Source organism: Hemitrygon akajei, chromosome 16, assembly GCF_048418815.1.
Source record: "Hemitrygon akajei chromosome 16, sHemAka1.3, whole genome shotgun sequence".
In the NCBI taxonomy this organism is placed as follows: domain Eukaryota; kingdom Metazoa; phylum Chordata; class Chondrichthyes; order Myliobatiformes; family Dasyatidae; genus Hemitrygon; species Hemitrygon akajei.
The window spans coordinates 35,327,543-35,346,795 of record NC_133139.1 but is presented as its reverse complement, the minus strand read 5'-3'; the positions used below and the strand labels follow the sequence as shown (position 1 = coordinate 35,346,795).

Genomic DNA, 19,253 nt, shown 5'->3' with positions numbered 1-19,253 from the left:
ACTCATCCCTTCTCCAATCCAATTATAGTCTGGAATCTTTCCTTTCCTAAATCAGTAATAAAATGGATTCCAGGGATCCTTCCCCATAACCCTCCCTTCATTCCACCGCTGCAACTTAGAATGATAGCGATAAAGTGATTAACGTTTTAAACTGCTCTCAATCAAAGCATAAATGTGTGACACATTCTATTCATTGCTCATTAATGTTTCTAAATCTTTTGTTGTGTTCTAATATCTTTCCAAAAATATTGGCTTCCAATCGCATGCACATTTGCCAACCCGTAGTTCAGGATGTTCAGTGTGTGATGCAATGCATCATCATGCCCAAAGGCAGAGGTTCCGTTTCTGTTGTAATTCCGGATGGCCGGTCAAAACGACACCCCTAAGAAACCAGCCGCTCTTAAGGGTTGCTTCAAAGTGGTAATTCGAGTTTATGTTAACCCTTTCTTAGTGTGAGATAGTGTGGGAAAAAAAATAAGGTGGTTTGCTTTAGTTACACAAAAAGAGAAAGCAGTGGATATCTGGTGACAAATGGGGAAATGTTGAAAAGGACTTAAAGATCTCTGGCTGCAGATCACCTGGCTCTTAGCTAATGGCAAAGCAGTGCGCAATTCTCCAGGACCTAATACCACATGAGGGGCCCATACCCTTCATGGGACTCACGTGTGCCCAAGAGTTTGTGCAGGTGATGTCAAAAGCCACATTGCATGTGGTTGGATAACACTGTGTACGTTGGCAGCCTCTGTGCCTGCGCATGCCAAAAGCACAGTGGACCTGGATCAGGCTTCCAGAAAGGCTTTTGCATATTGAAGTACTCAATGGGACAGAGCAGTCAGATCTTTCATAATATTCATGTCATAAGCCAACCAAAAGCATCACTCAACTACAGCAGAATTCCTCAGCCAGCATTTCCTAACCATGAAATTAATATTTTACTCAGTTGGTAGATGCACTTTACCTTTCTCAACATTGATCATTAAACAAATTTTATTTTAAGTTTCAATAATAGTGGATAATGTAGACACAAGGGATTCTGCAGATGCTGGAAATATAAATGCTGGAGGATGCTGCCTGGCCTGTTGAGTTCCTCAGGCAGTTTGTGTGCGTTGCTCATTGGATAATGTGATTGATTGCATGGTTCCTGCACTTGCATGGAATGGCTTGCATGATTGCATGGCTTGGGAGTCTAAGTAGCAATATATTTACTCTCTCAGCCCTTCCATTATTTTCATCACTGATTTCACTTCATGATTCTTAGTTCCATTACTGTAGGCATCCAGTCACAATGTCCTTGACTTCTCAAACCAGAAATATTAAAGTTGACATGTCCAATTTTCAGTTTGGCTACAAAGACCAAATGTAATGGAAGAAGTTAGTTTCATAATACTCATATAGATTTTCAGTACACTTGCAGTGAGTAGCTTCATGCATCATTCCTGCTGCACCGTCTCCCACTGGTCTTGTAGTTAGTGAGCTAACCTCAGGAGTGTAGAGAATATTGAGACTTAAACTTTGAGGACAAAGATAATACAGGGAGACTTTCCCCCTAGCTGACCCCGGCACACTGTTGTTCTGGTTACAATAGATCATAGTCTAATCATAGAAGGCCCATTATAACCAGACATCCAAGAGTCCTTCCACAACAAGGCAATACTGTCCCTTGAAAATCAATCTTCTTGATGAGAGCTTATAAAACAAAGATTATTTGCATATCTTGGGAATGAAGAGAGATATTCTGATATTTCATTGTGGCAGAATCCTTGTGATTTTTCTGTTGCCTCTGAAACTCTGGAACCAGAGTGGAGACAAGTCATTGCCTATCATAGGGAACTGTTGAAGTAGACTACTTCCAAACTTCAACTAATTTTAGTAAATATCAGTAAGGGAGGTTTAAAATCTTCAGCACTGATTTTCTAGATTATTTATTTAGTTGAATAATCTGGGTTCTTTTTAAAGTTAGTTACAATACTGGCAACAGTGAAACTACTGGAGAAAACAATTTGATTTACTGATGTCCTTTAGAGATGGAAATCTCCCATTCTTCCCTAGATGGACCTATACATGACCCCAAACCTACACTCATGTGACTGACTCATAACTTATGATTCAGAATTGATTTCTGAAAAGGGGTTCCCAACCTGGGGACTATGAACCACTTGGCTAATTGTAAGGCTCCATGGCATAAAAATGGTTGGGAACCCCTGCTTTAGATGTTCATGGTTTTTCAAACCACTGCATGAACAGGCAATTGGATAAAGCCAGATTGGCATTGGCCTAGGCACTGGATTTCTACAAACTACAGTCATCTCAGTTGACCTTGCAGAGTCCTCTTTACTTGCACGTAGGCGCTAGTGTCTAATTTTGGAGAGCTGTACCAGAGACTAATCAAACAAAAGCCTGAAAGTATTGTACCTGCAGAATCAAACCCTACAATTAACATTCTTGCCTCCACTTCATAATCCCTGGGCTCATCGTGTTCAGCCAACAAGATCAGCCAACTGCATGTGACAGGATTGTCAGGAAGAAAATAACACTGGAGGTCCCTAGCATTGACACTAAACCCATGAACTTCCAGGATATCTGGTCCAGCAGGGGTGAGGAAACCTGTTGGAGGTATCACCTATTGTCCCGAACTCTGTCTATAAGTGAATACTTATTTTGTGCTATAGACCTGGAATGCACTGCCAGAGGAGGTAGTAGAATCAAATGCCATCAAATGCCATTGGTACATTTAAGAAGTATTTATACAGACACCTGAATACTCAAAGCTGAGAAGGATATGGTCTTAATGCATACCAATTGTATTAGTGTAACTGGGCAAAACAGGGTAGCATGTACATGATCGGCCAAAGGGCCTGTTTCTGTGCCACTGCCACTGAGCAAGGTCACCACGGGATTGATGAGAATGCTCTGAGAGCTGGTATACACTCAAAGGGCTGATTGGCCTGCCTTTATTGGATAAAAATAAAAATATGAAATTTGGAAATGTCCTGTGTTATGTTTTATAAGTTCAAAACATTAACTTAATTCAAAGGAAGACACGGGAGTCCAAACTGAAGGTCTACTTTCATCTTTTACTTTAAGCCAGATGCACACGTATTATATGGAAGCAAGATGATGTATACAAATAAAGTATTTTTACATATTAATTATTTAACTGAACAAGAATGCTTAATCAACCAACATATATACAAGATTACTCAAATATAATTGAAATACTTAATACACAACATCCTGAAAAGCATAATTGATTTCTTGTGCCTTCAGCAAGTGTTGAATAAACAAGATATGAAACTACTTGACTGCATTCTCACAAGCCTACCCCTTTGCAAATGTGTACTTCATGACAATCTGACACTGAAAAACACGGCCCGAAACATCAACTGTACTTTTTTCCATTGATACTACCTGGCCTGCTGAGTTCTTCCAGCATTTTGTGTGTGTTGCTTGGGTTTCCAGCATCTGCAAATTTTCTCTTGTTTGAGCTTAAAACTAGACATCCACACAGTGCTGTAGACCATCACCAGCTCGTAGTCAGGTTGTTCTTCACCATCAGGATGGGAGACCAATCCTGGGTCAATGAGGCTTGTAGAAAGGTAGTGCTGGAACAGGCCAGGAGATGCCACACTAGGGTAGGAAATGGCACAGGAGAGGGAAAAGCTCAGTTCTTCTTTCAGATGGATGGAAGAAGGTTAGATGAAATTGTTGAATTTGATATTGAGTCTCTTAGACTGCAACATATTTAAATGGAAGACTGTCCAGTCCTCAAACTTATATTAGGACTTATTATGTTCAATCATCAGAAAATTGATGGAAAGTATCCTAATCAGTGCTATAACCATTTAATCCCCACAGTACTAATCAACAAGCTTTGAAACGTAGACTTCCCCCGTACCTCCCTCTGCAACTGAATTCTTGACTTTCTCATCAGGAGACCGCACCATGGATTGGTGATAATATCTCCTCCTCACTGACAATCAACACAGGGTCACCTTAGGGACATGCTTAGCCCACTGCTCTAGTCTCTCTGCACTCATGACTGTATGACAGCTCAGATACCATCCATAAATTCACCAATGACACCGCTGTTATTTGGCAGAAGCTCAGATGGTGACGACGAGGCATGCAGGAGCGAAGTAGTTCAGCTGGTCAAGTGGTGTCACAATAACAACCTTGCAATCAATGTTAGTAAGACCAAAGAATGACTGAAGGAAGTCGGAAGAACATATGTAACATACTGTAATGTTTCACTGCTAATGTAATGGTTTCTCTGTAGCAGCAATGTTTGGGTTATTGCTAGAGGTAACAGGGCTTGGAATGTGCGCCATCCAATGAGACATATGTTGTTCTTTCTTGTGGGTCTGGGAGCAGGGATCTTGTGGTCTTTTGCCAGGGAGAGATGAGGAGAGAAGACACAAATGGAGAGAGTTGGTAGACCGCCGGATGGAGTGGACTTGGAGCAAGAGTCCAAGGGTTAGCTACGTTCGGAGGAGGTTGACGGGAAACCAGTGGACTGAACCGTGAGCTCCAATGTTGTGCAATGGACTGATTCATGAGAATGGGCCCTTTTCTTCTTTTTTTTTTGTTTCTTTACTAACCATATAGTCAAATTAACAATGGTGAAGCTCAATCGTTTAATTGCATATTGTTTATTGTTTGTTATTTTGTGGTACTGATTTGTAGCAGGGGACACATCACACAGCATCCACTCAAACAAGATTTCTTAAGTTTGGCCAGACCAAGGGCTGTCTTCCACTAGATTAAGCTGCTAGGTGAACCAAGGGTCATTCAACTTCGGGGACTCTCTGGTTCCTGCGGGTTGGGAGAGGAGGTTGGTAGAGAAGATGTGAAGGTGGAATGTGTCTTTTCCATTGATGAGTTTGATATGGGTTGTTCCAAGAGCACTCGTCACAATATCCCGGAGACCAAGAACACCCCGCTTAGAGAGCAGTCGCTGAAGTTGGCCCCTGCAGAGCTGGAGGACGTTCGGCAACATTTGTGGAAGGAAGTTGAAGGAAGCTGGGATCATCACTGAGTCACGAAGCCCCTATGAGTCCCCAATAGTAGTGGCCCGAAAGAAGAATGGGAAGGTACAGTTGTGTGTGGACTGTAGGACTCTGAAGAGGCGCACCGTCCCTGACCAGTATACGGTCACGAGGATTGAAGACGCGCTGACCTCCCAGAGCGGTGCAAAGTGGTTCAGTGTGCTGGACTTGAGGAGTGGACCAGATAGCCAGTGGCGCCCAGTCCCAGGACCTGATTGCTTGGGGTCTCTGACAGTCTCGTAAAACGTGCTCCCCTCCATCTTTTGTTGAGCTGATCAGAGAGGTTACAGGAAGAGGAGAATGCATCGGAGGCGCGAGAGGCCTCCATCAGCAGGGTACAGTCCTCGGTAGTGGTCCCCTGCGGTGAAGTGACCATGGATAGCCTACCCTGGGGAGTGGTAGAGGAGATTGTGGCAGAGTTCAGAATGGAGATATGTCGGCTGTTATCAGGGGGTGTGACCCCCCCCCCCCACATGATGGAGCTGATGGGGGGCAGATTCCCCGAGGGGACGAACAATGTGGAAGGCTGCTGGCAGCAGGTGTCATGCCAGAGCGAAAGTGAGCCTGCAGATAGCTAAGCAGAGAGGGTCGTTGGGAAAACTTAGAGGAGCCCCAGTGAGGGAACGGCCTGATGTCTCTGGGGAAACACATTCCCAGCAATATACCAAGGAACTCCCAAAAGCGAAAGGCCCTTTTCCTGAAGGCTTAGTGGGACCATGCTCCAGTGTGTCACTACAGATAGAGGAATTTATGCTAAAGCCATACTCGACAGTGGGTCACAGGTCACGTTGTTGTACAACCGGTATCTGAAGTATTTACCCTTGACCCCATTCAGGGCACTAGAGACCTGGGAGCTTAGTGCTAGTGATTATCTATACGATAGTTATTTGTCAGTGAAGCTGGAGTTCTCAGAAGCCGATGTGAGAGTGTTTGAGGTCCTTGATATATTAGTGCTGGCTTGTCTGGGCCCTGTTGAGAAGGGCGGTGTTTCAGATTTGGTGGGGACCAACATCCCTCTTGTGAGGAGGCTCATGGGGGCCTGCAAGGATGCTGGCAAGAGCTTTCTGGGAGCATTGTCCATGCACCCGGTGTTTCGAGCTGCTTTTGAGGGTGCGTGGCTGCATTGGGCCAGATACCAAATTTAGACGAGGGACTGCGTGGTTCACCCAGTCGAAGCCAATGGTGGCATGGCCTGAGGAAGTAGCGAGAGTGATGGGGACCCCCAAATTTCCCGGAGTGCCTGAGGGAGGACCTCTTATTGGACGCTCTGGAAGACCACAACAGGGAGTTGGGAATTCCTGTTGGGGTACTGGTGAGGACCGAATTGCAGAAGCCCTCAGTTGTACAGGTGAGTAGGATGGCAGTGATCGTCAGGAACACTATGAAGAGGGAGGTCACCTTCAAGCGGGGGGATGCCCCTGGCGCATCTGCTCCCGGTGACGATTATGTCTAGCGTCTCAGTGAGACAAGCTGGGTAGAAACTATTGGAAAACAGGGGAAAGTTGACTGCTGAGTCAGGTGTATTGGGGGGGGGGGGGCGGCTATCTGTGGATAGCTAGGGTTGTAGCGGGATGAAGCGGGCTTGGCCATGGGACAGAGGGGTCTGAGTTGCAGGTGGGCATGAGTGATTGGTCGGGGAGGCCTCACCAGGTAGACCGGAAGTATCCCCAGTAGTGTCTGAGCCTGGAGAGGTAGGTGAGGGGCTGCAGAAGTTTCAGAGAATTAGTAGACCATCAGATAGGCTGGCCTACTTAGCACCAGGGGAACAGAATCTGACCCCTACAGTGTTGGGGAGCTATGTCAATGCCGATTACAGCTGGATTGGACTTTGTGTTTTGCAGGAAGGGTTGGTGAATTATCTCAACATCATGAGGAGATGACTAAATATGGTGGGGTGGGGGGAAGTGTAATGCGCTGTAAGGTTACACTCAGTCGCTAGTCGAACCGGGAGTTACATATATACCAGCCCTCAAAGGGGGGGGGGGTCAGAGGTGGGAGGGGTGAGAGTTTCAAATTCCTGAATGCCAACACGTCAGAGGCTCAGCATACTGATGCAGCCACAACAAAGGCATGCCAATGGCTATACTTCATTCGGAATCTGAGGGGAATTGGTATGTCACCAAAGATTCTTGAACATTTCTACAGATGTACCCTGGAAAACATTCCGGCTGGTTGCCTCAAAGGCAGACTTATGTTGAGTTCAATGCTGACTAACAATTCCTGTGACGCCGCTGGTTGAAAATTGTATGGGTTTCTGCCATTCCTTTGGATTCATCAGCTGTGTGAAGAGGGGGAGCCTGCTGTGTGCGCCACAGCTTGCTCTCATGTCTGGCTATCATATTGGCTTGTGTAGACAGCTACAACTCCTGGTTGCCCCCAATCAACAGAGGGCCTACAATCACAGGACAATTTACAATGACCAATGAACCTACTAATTGGGATGTCTTTGGTCTGTGGGATGAAACCAGTACATCCAGAGCGAACGCATGAAGTCACTGGGTGAACGTACAAGCTCTTTACACACGCTGCTGGAGTTGAACTCAGAACTCCTACACCCTGAGGTGTAATAGTGCCGCGCTAACCGCTATGCTACTGCAGCGCCTTATTGAGCATTTGCACACTACAGGAGGCCAACTTGAATAACAGAGCTTTGATACATCTACCCTTGCATTTCCTTAGTGTTTCCACAGCCAGAAGATCAGCTAAACCAACTGCACAATTAATCTGACCACAACAGCAAGTGCAATGCTGAATGACTGTGGTCCTCGCCCTCCACAGAGCCACTAGCATAGTTGCTGCGAGTTTCAGTGCATCCCTCAGCACGAACTCCTGCAGCTTAAATTCTTGAATCGTATTCAAGACAATATGAAAGCCAGATATGAGAGCAAGCTGTGGCCCACGCAGCAGGCGCCCCCTCTCCATGCAGCCGACAAATCCAGAGGAATGGCAGGGACCGATACAGTTTGCAACCAGCGGCGTCGCAGAAATTGTTAGTCAGCAGTGAACTCGACGTAGGTCTGCCTTTGATGCAACCAACCAGAATGTTCTCCATGGTACATCTGTAGAAATTTGAAAGAATCTTTGTGGCAAGTGAGTCACTTCCTGACAATCCAAAGTCTTTCCGCAATCTGCACGGCGTAAGTCAGAAAAATAATTGAATAGTCAGCATTGCATGGGTGAGTGTAGCTCCAATAACTTTCGGGAAGCTCAACGCCACCCAGGACAAAGTATTCTGCTCGACTTGCACCTCCCTGACCACTCCGTACATTCAAGTCCTCTTCCACTGCACAGCGGCAGCAGTGCATATCGTTTACAATGAGTTATTGCCAGGCTAGGTTAACGTCATCTCCAAACCCTGTCACCAAAACGAACAAGGATAGCGCAGAGAAACACAAACATCAGCAGGTTCCCTGCAAGTAATGTATCATCCTGATATGGAAAGATATTGGCTTTCTGTGATTGTTGCATCATTGGCCAATGGTATTGCAACTTCTCACCCAATGTCATTAGAGATCTACAATGGTTCAAGAAGGTAGCTGGCCTCATCTTCTTAAGATCAATTGGAGTTCAAATGCCAGCAATTTCCACATCTCATAAATAAGCAATAAAATAATAAGGAATATGATTAATAAATAATTTTAAAGTTCGGGATTGGAGAAATTCTGAACAGCTAAATCCCTCATGACACTGATAACAGTGCACTCAGCTCTGGTTCAATCACCAAATGCATAATTTCACAGTTCCAAATATTTATCGAAAACACTGCATTTGTCAGTTAATTGGAGGGTGTATGGGACGTATTACCCCCAGAAAACAATCTGCTGTTTGGCCAAGATAAACAAATTACTCAGTCTGTATAATCAGAAACTACAGCAGTTTCTCTTCATATTTGATTGGTAGGGCAATGATTCATTCATTTGCAGTCTGGCTGGGAGAGCTTGTTACTACATGCACCCATAGTAATTTCAGCTAGGTTCGATGGGGGAAGAGGGATGGACGGAATTCAGCCAGTCTTAGCATTCTTAGGTGAGAGAAGTGAAGACGCATTTCATGATTGCTCACTGTTTCCCATTTCCTTCACTGCTGCCTGATCAGTAGCTTCAGATCACCATGATGGATTAATTTTGATGAGCAGCTCTTTCTGATCACTGTCCTACCATCCCCGTGGTTGTTCTGTGCGGATGTTAGATGATGCCAGGACTGAAATGAGCACTGATGCCCTCTGCTGTTGAATAGCCTGATGCTACTCCAAGCCTGGACTTGCATGTGAAGTGTCCGTAAACAAACGGTGCCAACAGGCACAATGCTAGCTGGAGAATGCACCAATGCTCAGTACAGCTATTGTGGAGGAGAGGGACCCCTGTCCCCACCAGACACAGAGGCACTGGATCCCATGGGGCGTCTCTGTTGGCCCTGCATACGTAGTATCTCAGACACTTCAGGGGTATATTGTTTAAAGGCGGACATGAGTAGAAGTGATGCTTCATAAGAATATGTATTAGTTTTGTAGAGTTTCACAAATAAAATGGTGTGAGTCACTTTATGTTTAAGAAAAACCGTAACAACTCATTTATTCTACTCCAAGCATTGAACACAAACGTGCAGTAACAGTACTTCATGTAATTACGTCATCACATCAGGCCAGCCTCTTTAAGTAAACCCCAACTTAATGTCGGTGGTTGTGAATTATGTATGTCTCCACCAATTACCTGACCCTACACCGCCCCCTCCCACCCCCGCATTTATTGTAACCGGCATTGTGAGCCTGTCTGGATCTCAGGTCCTGTGCTCCGTTGGTGGAGGAAAGCAGATGCCTCTGGCTCATCCAGGGCTGTGTTGACGTGCTCACGGTCATGTCATGATGGCAGGGGCACAGTAGCGGAATCCTCCAAATCTACAAGGGCCGGTTTAAGGCAATCTATTGAGACACATTCAGGTTCACCCTTCTTATCCACGATAAAAGTCATTTCTCCCCATTCCAAAATGTGGAATGGGCCATCGTAAGGGAGCTCAAGGGGATATTGTTGTGCATCATGGCGGATGAACACAAACGAGGCAGAATATAGGTCAACAGGTACCCAAGAGTGCTGTACACCATGATGGGATGTAGGAATGGGTAAAATGGAATTGAATTTACTGAGGAGGCCATGGAGAAAGCTATGGAGAGGCCAACCAAGCAGTCGTGGAGTTGGGAATAAAATCACCTGGAACTCATAACGGCTACCTGTATACCAACTCAGTTGCGGGCGACTGCAGGTCATCCTTCAAGGAGCCCTCAGAGCAGCCTTTAAGGAGCGCAGAAACGGCTCACATAGGCCATTGGACTGCGGGTGATACACCATGCTGTGATGTAGCCTAACACTGAGATTCTGAGCCATCACAGCCCAGAGGTCTGAAATGAATTGGGGACCGTGGACAGAAGCAGCATCAGATGGGTTACCAAACTAAGCAACTCTGGTGCTGATGAACGCCTAAGCCACATCTGCGGCTGTGGTTGATGCTGCAGTGATGATCTCCCGACATCTGCTGGCACGGTCTACCATAGTAAGAAGATATATGAAACTGCAGGAAGGGGGAAGAGGACCAACAAGGTCCACATTGATATGGTCAAACAGTCACTCAAGGACCTAAAAAGATGCCAATGGTGCCTGAACATTACGGTTAATTTTTGCCTGTTGGCACTCCAAGCAGGCTGTGGTCCAATCATGCCCGTCCTTTCTAAGGTTGTGCCATGCAAACTTTAGTGCAACCAGCTTTTGTGAGGCCTCCTGACCCAGATGTAAGAGGCTCCTTTTGGAGTCAAAAGCAGTCCACCTCCAGTCTGCAGGCACTATGGGGCAAGGGCCACCGGTTACGATATCACACAGGAGAGAAACCACAGCTTCCCTGAACTTAAGGTCAGCTAACCACAAGCCCGTGACTGCTGTTCAGTAAGCCTGGGCCTCTGGGCCTCTTGGTTGGCTGCCATGCTGGCATAGTCAACCCCTATGAATATGACCTCAACGCTGGCCATGAGAGGCAATCAGCCATGGGATTACTTTTCCCCTTGATATGTTATATATCAGTTGTGAATTCTGATATGTAGGCCAGTTGGCATTGCTGCCGTGCAGACCAAGGGAATGATATTTTGGCCATCATGGGCATGAGGGATTTGTGGTCAATGAACACTGGCAACCCTCCAGAAGAAACCAAAAATGGTATACAGCCAAACAGAGACAGAGAAGCTCACAGTCAAACATGCTGTGCTTCCTTTTGGGAGAAGGAGCTGCCGGTTGAAGAAAGCTGCTACACCCTCTGATCAACTGTTTGTGCACAGCACCCACAGCATAGTCATCAGTAGCAATGGCTAATAATGCGGTGGGGAGTGGGTGTGCCAGTAGGGTCGCATTGGAAAGAGCTTGTTTGCTATCATCAAATGTTCTTGTCGCGATCAGGAGTATTGCTTTTAAGTATACAATACAAGGGGAACATAAGTTCAGCAGCACGTGGAATGAAACAGCGATAAAAATTCACCTTACCTTAAAACTCCTGTAGTTTTTTAGTAGACAGTGGCCGTGGGAATTCTGTAATAGTGGCTAATTTTGATTATAGGGGTTTTGCATCTTCTGCAGAGATGCGATGGCCGAGAATATCAATGGTTGGCAACCCAAACTGGCATTTAGCAGAGTTAATAAACAACACATGTAGGCTTAAGTGCTCAAAAGGTGCGTGGAGATGAGATGCATGTTCAGATTTGGATGCATTGGCGAGGTAAACAAAAAAGAAGAGGTAAGTCTTTTGACACAGAGTTCATCAGCCGTTGGAAAGTCGGTGCTGCATTTTTCAGCCCAAACAGCACACGCAGAAGCTCAGAGAGGACAAACAGGATTATCACAGCCATTTTGGGAATGTCCTCCGAACACACAGGCGCCTGATGGTGGCCCCTAACTAAGTTGATTTTGGAAAATATTAACTTTGCAGCTAAACGTACTGAGAAGTTTTGGTTGTGTGTGACCTGGTAACGATCGGGGGTGGAGGCCTCGTTCAGGCATTGGTAACATGGGTGGCAACCCCCATCAGACTTGGGGACCATATGGAGTGCCGAAGCCCAGGGCCTATTCAATGAGCATACAATATCAAGTCCTTCCACGTAGGCAAACTCAGCCTTCACAGTTGCCAGATGTTCTGGGTCTAAGCACGCGGGCGTGGACTGGCAGGTCCATTGTGGAAATGCAATGCTCAGTCCCACTTTTTTGTGACTGGAGACTGTGGGCTTGGTGAGGTTTGGGAGTTTGCCCAGCAGTCAAGTAAACTAATATGCATGCGTTTGACTGGGTCGTTGTGAGGAACTGACTGGGGGTGAGGGTAACGACCCAAAGTCCTTCACATGCACAAGACAGCAGTTCTTAAGATCAACTAACAGTCCTTGGGCATGCAGGAAATCTGCACCGAGCACAGGTCTATTCACTTTATCCAGGACAACGTCCCATCTGTAATGTCGCTGACTGAAGCAGAGCATCACCCGTCATGTCCCATGAGTCTGGATTCTGCTGCGTGTGGTGGCCTCCAGCAGGGCTTTGTCATTCTTAGCCTTCTCATCGATAGGAGATGCCGGCCGCACCCTCAAGTGAGCACCCGTCACACAGGAAGCGTCTCCTGAAGGGGTAATGAACAGTAGACAACCCGGGCAGTTGGAACCCACGGTGTTCACAGACCTCTGATGTCCCGATGCGCTGCCACTGTTGAAGCTGCGAGGCGATTGGCGCTTCCTAGTTTTCATACCAAAGCAAGCATGGTAAAAGTACAGGCTGGGCATAATCGGTTTTGCAGCCGCGGGCATCCTAACGTTGGGAGTCTTGCTGACCAAGCTTATCGAGGTAGAGAAAGGAGGAGGAATGATGTACTGCTGCTGAGCTCCATGTAAACTATTGGCCATTTTAGCAAGCTCTCTATGGTCCTCCATGGGTGCATTAGTGAGAGCTATGCAAACTTGATCAGGCATTTGCTTCATGATCAAACAGGGATGGTGATTTCGCAGGAGACACAGCATGTGATCTGTACCGTATGGCCTACAGTATAATAAGGGACTACTTTATGTTTTAGAAACACGTTGTTGAATGCGCTATTAGGCGCATATTGAGCATGTGCTATTAGGCGTGTATTGATCTGTACGTGTGTGTTAAGTTCGGATTCTGCCAGCAAAGAACCATGAAACTTAGCTCCCGTCTCCAGCGCTTTCATTAATAGCATTGTTGTGTAACCTGGCCACATACACAACAAATTGGCAATGAGGTTAATGAACCTACATCGTACCGGAACTCTGTGCTTTAATTGATAATGACACTTGGAAGAAGAGCACAAGGAACGAGCCAAGGAGCGGGAGAAGGAGGCAGAGCGAGGCCACGAGTCTGAAAGGAAGCAGGGGCACAGCCGGGGTCGGGAACGTCGGGAGACCAAGAGACACAGTCGGAGCCGCAGCATGTCCAGGCAAGACCACAGCTGGTGCTGACCCCCAGGGGCTGAGGGTCTGCCTGCCCCAGAAGGGAGATAAAAAGAAGCGACACACACATCTAGACAAAGAAAGCCAGCATCTTACTCAGTATTATGGGAGCAAAAACATATGGGGTGCTACAGAGCTTGTTAACCCCTGAAAAGCCAGCTGACAAAATGTTCAAGCAAGTAGTAGACACTCTCCAACAGCATTTAAATCCAAAACCACTGGTCATTGCTGAAAGATTTAAATTTCACGAATGGAATCAGAGAAAAAATGAAAGCATTTCTGAATATTGTGCTGAATTGCGCAAATTATCAGAACATTGTCAATTTGGAGCTGGTCTATCAGACGCATTGAGGGACAGTTTAGTGTGTGGCATGCACTGTGAAACCACACAGAAGAAGCTCCTGGGTGAAATGACCTTACATTAGAGAAGGCACAGAACATTGCAATATCAACATTGCAAAACAACAGCACGGGGTGCTTCAGAGATACAACAAAAATCTCTGAGATATGCTACAAATAAAATGTTCCTGAGCAGAAATGAAGGAAAGAAATGTTACTGTTGTAGGAACATGTCACATGACCCTGATAACTGTTGGTTTAAAGGCAAAGAATGCAGAAACTGTGGCAAACAGGGTCACATTGGCAGAGTATGCAAAGCTAGTCAACAGCAGAAAAAGGACAAAATACAGGGAAACAAGAAACCCCAGAAAGGAAAACACAACAATGTACACAAAATGGAAGAAAGCAATTCTGATGAAAATGATTCAGACGAAAGTGAATTGTCTTGTCTGCAACTTCACAGCGTGAAAGAAACAGATGATCGAAGAGTAATATGGATCTCTCCACAAATGGCTGGCGTGAGACTGAAAATGGAGTTGGACACAGGCTCAGCATTAACAGTGATCTCTGTACACGATTACAAATGACTGTTTTCTCACATACCTCTGAAATGAACTAAACTACTGTTAAAGACTTACACAAGACAGAAAGTGCGTCCTGAAGGTAAAATTAAAGTGACAGTGACTTACGGAGACAAAACACAGCAGCTGGACCTCTATGTACTGAAAAATGGAGGACCACCATTACTGGGACGTGAATGGCTCAGGAAAATCCAGTTGGATTGGCACACCATCAAGGCACTAGGTGTGTCAGCAAAAGAGGGCAGCTCGGCAGGGAAGATGCCCGCAGCTCTCCTCTCACCCATTGTTGACTATGACAATGACAAGGAGGAGCTAGACAGCGTCGACGATGAGGATGAATGCTGTATCCGTGGCTGTGACGTGGATGAAGATACAGAGGATGCAAGGGAGACAGATATTGCCAATAAGCAGGATGACGAAGACTACCTGGAAGTAAAAGAGCAGATGTACCAGGAGAAATTGACATCTCTCAAGACAGCTACAGCAGTTACAGGAAGGCACTCTGCAGGAGTATCAGAAAAGGAGGAAGAAATTAGATCAACAATATAAGGAAGGAATATGAAATACAGAGTTTGTTCTGCAACTGGAGACAGAACAAGTGGAAAGGAATTATATTAAAGAGAAGAAAGCAGCAGTGAAGGAATTTGAAGATAAAAAGATTGAGTTAGAAGAAAAGAAAAAGATTATTGAGAATGAGAGGCTAACAATGGAACTCACAGGAGATTCTATGGAGGTAAATAATGACTAGAAAACTAAAGAGGAGACCTAATGACCCTGTTCCAATGACAAACAAAAGACAAAAACCTGCACCTGTGCTGTTAAATTACTTGTTAACAGATGAACAGATAATGGAAGTTCTGCAAACTCTCAATAAGCTCAAATCTCCAAAAAGACCAGCATCTCTGTCTTCTCCTGAGCATCTTCCCAGCACTCCTGCTGAATCGCCAGCACAAAGATATGAAGCACGAGTGGAAGATGGAAAGTTATATGACGATAAGAGATGGCATCATAAAGGTCAGGCTATCTATTTGGAATCTAAGGAGGATACGAAGATTGGCTGTGTAATTAGCTCAGTTGGATCAAATGAGATATGGGTAAGGAAGGCAAGTGACAGCACAGAGATGTGTATATATCTAGGACAGCTGCACAGAGGAGTCTTCATTATACGGAGGCAATCTGCCACCTAGAACTCTTAGCAAGTTGGAGGCGCACATCTTTTTAACTCCCTGTGCTCAGAGGTCAACTTTTCATGACCTTTATATGGAAATCTGTATTAAAACAAACAAGTTATTGACAGACGTTACCTGGAGAGGCAGAGATGACCCCCCCCCCCCACCGACTTGAATTATAAATGGGTCTTAGACCAAAAGTAAAAAAAAAAGGTTTATTATAATTTGATATTACTACATTACTTTGTTATAATTTAATATTATTAAGTTACTAAGTAACAAATGGTGGGCATTTGTATGTTAAGGGTAAATGTATATGTTTAGCATTGTACCAAAGTAAAAAAAACAGTTGATGCACTATTAAATTAAAAGAGGAGGAGTGTACCGTATGGCCTACAGTATAATAAGGGACTACTTTATGTTTTAGTAACACGTTGTTGAATGCGCTATTAGGCGCATATTGAGCATGCACTATTAGGCGTGTATTGATCTGTACGTGTGTTTTAAGTTTGGATTCTGCCAGTAAAGAACCATGAAGCTTAGCTCCCGTCTCCAGTGTTTTTATTAATAGCATTGTTGTGTAGCCAGGTCGCAAACACAACATGATCCTCAGGTCCGAAGGCCTAGCATCGCCGAGACTGGACACGGAGACCAGTTGTTTGGTGCGCTCAGACTCCAAAAGTCCAGAAGTCTGTAAAAAGTGAGTTTTCAGAGATCGATATTTATCACATTCAGTCGGATGTTCTAGCAGACTCACCACTCTCACAGGCATAGAGTTGCTGAGCGATGCTACCATATAGAAATTTTGCTGTTGTCAGTGGTGATTTTTCACAGCGCAAATTGGGTCTCAGCTTCAACAAACCAAGCAATGGCACTCTGCTCCCAAAACTCCGGCAGTTTCAAAGCGACTGCTTTAGCCAACATGTTCAATAACTCTGGAATCATCCGAGAGCATGAGGGGTCACCAATGTAGATTTTAACAAATAAAATAGGGTGAGGTGTTTTATGTTTAATAAAAACCATAACAACTCATTAATTGTACTCCATCACTGAACATAAAAGTGCGGGTAACAGTATTTCTTGTAATTACATCATCACGTCAGACCGGCCTCTTAAAGTGAACCTCAGCTCAATGCCGGGGGCTGTGAATTATGTACATTTCCATCAATTACAGAACCCTACAGTTTTATGACACAATGAGGGTAAAGAAAGGTGTGTACTGATTGTAGTATATTTCCTATACTGTATATATATTTTAATGAATACTTATGAAATAAAAATTGAAACACCTCAGACTTAACAAAGGTTCTTTGAACAAGCTGGAACTCCCTGAAAAATGGTAGTTTCAGGAGAGGATGGGAAAAAATGGGAGGTGTGGGGTGGGGGGGGGGGGGTAGGAACATCAATGAGGTAAATTATTGGTTATTGTAAGATTAATTTAAAAAAGTGAGAGCGAGATTGGGGAAGTGAGCAGTGTATTCAGTGCAAAGTCAGACTTATCTATGGGATAGCATTCAAATATTAAGAAGAAAAGTGCACCATTTCAAATTCAAACAGGCAGCTGTTGGGCAGCCAGACTGGGGTCCTCTCCTGGCTCAGAGTTTTTCGGAAAAGGTCATGGATAAGTCGTGTGCAATGACTCACATGTGCATTCCGAGACTGGTCCTGTAACACTGACGTGGTAGCATCATGCTGTCTGCATATTGCATGTCAATGCCAAAGGCCCAGCTGGAATGTGTCGTGTCCTGCATACGTTTCAAAAGGCTTTGCAAAATGTATTACAAATGTTCATACAAAGGCCCGGTGTTAGCAAATTTTCTAAAAGCATAATAATAAACGCTTGCTTCATAATCGAAGTTCTAGATGTATAGTGAGGAGAAAAATCAGAAAATGAAGTCGATAATTTGTGTTTTAAGAATTCTGCTCCCCTAAGTGCAGCGCCTGAACGAAACAGATGATGCTCACCAATACCTGCATTGGGGGGTCTGCAACTGACTTCAATGAATCTGGAACTGAGATCTGCATCCCGCTTGAATATCCAGACAGGGTCTCACACCAGTGTTCTTTTCCGTAATGTTTTCCAGCTGTTGCCGGGGTGGGAGGGCAGTAAGACAGATATAGTTCTGTTCTTACTCAGATACCAGCACCGTTAAATGTTTAATGTACGTTTATTAAAGGAGTATGTCTCTGTCACCATATACTACCCTGAGATTCAATTACCTGCAGGTATTCACAGTAGAACGAACAAATACAATGGATCTGTAAAATTGCACACAAAGACTGACAAACAACCTGTGTGGAAAAGGAGAAACTGTAGATATAAATAAATAAATAAATAAATTGATTGATTAATTAATTAATAGATAGATAGATAGATAGATAGATAGATAGATAGATAGATAGATAGATAGATATATGTGTGTATATATATAGATAGATAGATAGATAATATGTAAATAAATAAATGAGTAAAGAAAGAAATAGATAAATAAATGTACAAATAGATAAATAAGCAGGTGACTAAATGAACGAATGAATGAATAAATAAATGAAGAGACAATAAATAAATAAATAAACTAACAAACAGATAGATGAATAACTGAATACTGTACTGAGAGCATGAGTTCTACAATCCCCTGAAAGTGAGTCCATAGACTGTGGAATCAGCTCAGAGTTGAGATCATTAATGGAGAATGTGTGGAGCAGGTTAAGACCTACAAGTATCTGGGAGTACAGTTAGACGAGAAGCTAGACTGGACTGCCAACACAGATGCCTTGTGCAGGAAGGCACAGAGTCGACTGTACTTCCTTAGAAGGTTGGCGTCATTCAATGTCTGTAGTGAGATGCTGAAAATGTTCTATAGGTCAGTTGTGGAGAGCGCCCTCTTCTTTGTGGTGGCGTGTTGGGGAGGAAGCATTAAGAAGAGGGACGCCTCACGTCTTAATAAGCTGGTAAGGAAGGCGGGCTCTGTCGTGGGCAAAGTACTGGAGAGTTTAACATCGGTAGCTGAGCGAAGGGCGCTGAGTAGGCTACGGGCAATTATGGAAAACTCTGAACATCCTCTACATAGCACCATCCAGAGACAGAGAAGCAGTTTCAGCGACAGGTTACTATCGATGCAATGCTCCTCAGACAGGATGAAGAGGTCAATACTCCCCAATGCCATTAGGCTTTACAATTCAACCGCCAGGACTTAAGAACTTTTTAAAAGCTATTATTAATGCTTTTTGAGATAGTGATTTAGATGCATATCATATTTTTTTACTGAGTTAAGTATTGTATGTAATTAGTTTTGCTACAACAAGTGTATGGGACATTGGAAAAAAGTTGAATTTCCCCATGGGGATGAATAAAGTATCTATCTATCTATCTAGTTCAGGAGCCTGGTGGTTGAACAGTAATAATTGTTTCTGAACCTGATGGTGTAGGAACTAAATCCCCTGTATCTCCTCGACGTGTGAGCAATGCCTAAATCTGGATCTACGTATAGCAGCCAGGAATGAAAATCTGGGTTGATTTCTGCCTGGAGCGAATGCTGAGGCTAACTTTGCTTGCGGCTACATATGTCCTCTCATTCCTCACCCAGTTACTTCCTTTCAACATTAGCTTTCTTGTGTCAAACTGAAGCATTGAAGTTCA

General features: G+C 44.5%; 1 protein-coding gene and 1 pseudogene across 2 annotated transcripts in view; both read left to right on the top strand.

The window, feature by feature from the left end:
• The window catches only part of LOC140739977 (beta-1,3-galactosyl-O-glycosyl-glycoprotein beta-1,6-N-acetylglucosaminyltransferase 3-like), an 85,186-nt gene that overhangs the window by 23,009 nt on the left and 42,924 nt on the right, over positions 1-19,253 (top strand). The window lies entirely within an intron of this gene.
• On the top strand, positions 14,680-15,631 carry LOC140740332 (sin3 histone deacetylase corepressor complex component SDS3 pseudogene; annotated as a pseudogene).